Source organism: Vigna angularis, chromosome 2, assembly GCF_016808095.1.
Source record: "Vigna angularis cultivar LongXiaoDou No.4 chromosome 2, ASM1680809v1, whole genome shotgun sequence".
NCBI classification, from domain to species: domain Eukaryota; kingdom Viridiplantae; phylum Streptophyta; class Magnoliopsida; order Fabales; family Fabaceae; genus Vigna; species Vigna angularis.
In genome coordinates this window covers 4,497,577-4,501,601 of record NC_068971.1, presented here as the reverse complement: position 1 = coordinate 4,501,601, position 4,025 = coordinate 4,497,577, and the positions used below count along the sequence as shown (strand labels likewise).

Below are 4,025 nucleotides of genomic sequence, written 5' to 3'. Positions count from 1 at the left end.
TCTAACTCCATTTAGTTGGCTCTCTACGAACCCCTTTGTTGCTAAGTGAAGATCTTTGTATCTAAACTTGTGAGGACAATCCATTTCCCAGTCCTCAAGAGTTTCAAATACCGTGTATCTCTTATAGAGTGTCACATAAAGAAAAAGGCACAACAAGGTAAATGTCAAAGCAGACAACATGCCAATTATAACCTTGATCCAAGGAAAAGACTATGAGTGTTTCTCCTTTGGTGGTGGCTTTGGAAGTAGTGCATAATCTAATGGAGGGGCAACCCTATTCAATGCAAAACTCCACCCCATAATATAATGAGCACTTGCTTTCCTCTTACTTGTTGATGTAGAGAAACCAAAAAACATGCTCTCCTTCATGACAGATTTGATGTCAACAGCCTCATATATAAGAGGTTTGCTTGGTTTTGGTTCCAAATAAGGAGATATTGTGAGATTCAGTATTTCTGTTTCACCATCATATTCAATCCAAACACGAACAACATCAGCCTTCTCCATGTTGAACTCTTCCTTTTTGCCATCTACAAAGTAAGCAACAATATTCATAATCCTCAATCATCTGATTCACCCGCTCTTTCTAAGTTTCGTCAGAAATGTCAACCTTGGTCCACCCATACAGCTCCATATCATAACACTCGTCAATCACAAATTGTGGAATCTCTTGCCCACGGAAAAGCCACAACCCCTTCACCTTAAATGGTGCTTGTGATCCAATTACAAGCATCTTTCCAAAAGCATACTTGCGAGCCAGATCCATCCGCTAAAGAAAACCACCAACCTTGTTTAATGTCACAAAGGAAACAATGTTCTTGTCGTTGTATTTGTAATCACAAAACCAGAGAGAATAACCCTATGGATCATACATGTCCCAAAATCCTACAAGTTCACAAGGAGGATTTAACTTGATAAGATATCTACCATCTCATATCAGTTGACTTTGACACTCTTCGCTAAATAATAGTAACAAATCATGATGAAGAAAGCAAGGATATTTCAAAAACACGTGACATACTACCTCCTAGAAACGACAAAATTAAAACACAGAAAGCCATCATAATACCTTTGATTGCAACCTCGCGGAAGTTGGTCTTGGTGTTTGAGTAGAGTCTTTTCCTCTCATCCAATATCATCTTTCTTGGAGGAAGAAGATCAAGGGGATTTTTGGGTTTGGGCTTGGGTGCCTCCTCTTCTGCCTCTTCTTTGGGCTTCTTTGGCTCTAGCTTAGCCACTTTCTTTGGCTCATCCTTAGGTTTAGGTTTCGACTCCTTAGGCTAGGCAGGCTTCTTCGCAAATTGAACAGGTGGAACAACGTCGGTTTGCTTAACGCGAGCAAGGGAGGGGAGTAGTGGTGGAGCACGCGACACAACGAAGGTAAGACCGCGACGGAGGTACAAACCGCTATGAACGAGCAAGGGAGGAGTGAAGGAGGCGGTCACAAATGCGACGGAGGCAGGGCGATCGCCGCCATAGAAGCGTGACGAGCAACGGTGGGGGAGGCGCGACAACAGCGACAACAATGGTGGAGATGCATAGGAAGAAGAAAGCTGGACGTAGCGAAGCTTTTGGATGCAGCAACGATAGCAGAAGAACGAAGAAACACAGTGCACGTAGGGTTAATTGTGAAAATATAAAAGCAATATTGCTCTGGTTATATCTTAACCGAGGTAATCAAACCATATTGCCCCTGTTATTCGCCTGACCTGATGCCTAAACATGAACTATACGCCCGGGTACACACAAAATCGAAGCATAAAAGCTTCGTTCAAACTTGCAAAGGCCCTACTGCCTCATGTCCAAGGGCAACCGATGTCGTAGATGTTTTTCACACGATTTAGCGAGAAAATGTGATACATTAGACATCGGTTCTTATATTAACTAAAGTAATATACACTTTATGCCTCGGCTCCTCTTGAACCGAGGCCTATAAGGTTGCTGAAATTGCAAAAATACCACCGCGTTTTCATCTGCTTCGATTTTCGTAAAACCGATGCCTATAGGGCGCGTTAGAAAATAGTTTTTTTACTAGTGATATTTGAAATTTAAGTTATTATCTAAGTGGAAATCAAATGTGAGTTTAAGTTTTATATAGATAAAAATGAGAAAGTAGAGCATCATATAAGAATAAGAATTTATAAATATATTATTTTAAGGTTTTCGATTAAGAGTGATGTTAATTCTTTATATGAATGAATTCAGATTTTTGAGTGTTATATCTCTCCAATGAATCTCCTATGTTAATTTTATAAAATTGTTAATGATTATCCATAATTTTTATCGAAACATCATCATCAAAACCATTTTTTTCTGTGTATTAAATCTTCTTTATATCTCTAACATCATGGTGACTCACTCCTCTCATTTAAATTTCTCCGAGCCTTCTATTTAGAATTCAGTATATTCTTTTACAAACCTTCCATTTCTATTAGTAATCTTTATTTCTATACAGTGAATAGAGCATAATTAAATATTTTCAAAGTCTTTTATTTTTATATCACATTCTTCTTTTAACTTGCATATTCCTTTTCAATGTATTCACCTTTTCTTTCTTTTTTTAGTGTCTTATTTTGTAAAAACAAGTTTTATTAAATTTATTTTAACTAAAAATCACAAGGAAACTTTTCTATCTCACTAATTCTTCCTTATTTATGAAACATAACTTATAATTTATTTTTCCTAAATCCAAATAATATACTACCCAACCTTAAGGGAAAAAAATCGATGGAAACCATGCAACATTATATTTTTTTGTAAGAAATTTGACAATAATCACAAACAAAAAAAAGTTTCTTGAAATGTCCCTATCCATTGTCTTTAAAGATTTATTCCCAAACCATTCAAAAAAACATTTTCCCAAACCTTATGGTGAAGAATTGACTATATTGAAAATGTAATTAAGAAACAAGTTTCATACACTAAAATCAAAAGCAATATTTTATACTATAAACCACAAAATTTACAACAATATTTTGATGCAATTATTAGAAAGTGAGTTTAAGGTGAGGTTTGCACCTCATTTATATATTATAATTTGGCCTTATCTCTAGTCGATGTGGGACTTCCAACATCCCCCCTTCACGCCGAGGTATAGACATCTCATGCATGATAGTAGAAATTGGGTGGTCCGATAACGGCCCGATAGCGGGTGGAATAGAAGAATAGAATGCCCACTTAGAACTCGCTAGGATAGGCTCTAACCTGGCTCTGATACCATATTAGAAAGTGAGTTTATGCCTAACTCATCCCCACAAAACCGGCTTGTAAGGTGAGGTTTGCACCTCACTTATATATTATAATTTGGCCTTATCTCTAGTCGATGTGGGACTTCCAACAGCAATATGCAAATGTATATTGGGATTTGAAAAGAAAGCCATGTTGATGACCAAATAAGAAGAACAAGAATATAATAGAAAAGAGAAAATAATGAAAAGAAGAAAAACGCTTTTAAACCTCTTTTGTTGGACTAAAGATTGATACAGGAGAGGCAAAGAGCAATGTTTAGATGATGTAGTAAAATATATATATATATATATATATATATATATATATATAATTTTAAAGTATTATAAAACATACAAATTTATGAATTATGATTTTTGTTGCATAACCAACATGTTTTCAATCAAGACAAGATATATTATCAAAGTTATGTATCTTATAACACGTGTCATAATATCTAGTGAGCATTACAATTTATCACTTAAGATTCTAAAATGCTATATCATTCATATGAAGAAAAAATCAATGTTCAACCTAAAAAAACTAATAATAGAGAATTAAATTTCAATTACTAAATTTTAAAATAAATAAGAAAACACTCTTTTAGTGAAAAATTTACATAACTTCATCTGACAATCTTCTCATTTAAGCATGTCTGTAAGTCGAGTGACAATATATTGGTTTGAACATTATCTTAATGTTTGAATAGAGAGAAAATAATTCAGACAACAACCGTTTAAAAGGCTGATAACGTTTTAGAAACAAATAATTTCAAAGTTAAAATTAATTTATATTTTTTT

At 34.8% G+C, this 4,025-nt stretch overlaps 1 pseudogene; it reads right to left on the bottom strand.

Moving 5' to 3' along the window:
• Nucleotides 1–361: 361 nt before the first annotated feature.
• LOC108327165 (elongation factor 1-gamma-like) lies at nt 362–1,724 on the bottom strand (annotated as a pseudogene).
• Nucleotides 1,725–4,025: the final 2,301 nt, after the last annotated feature.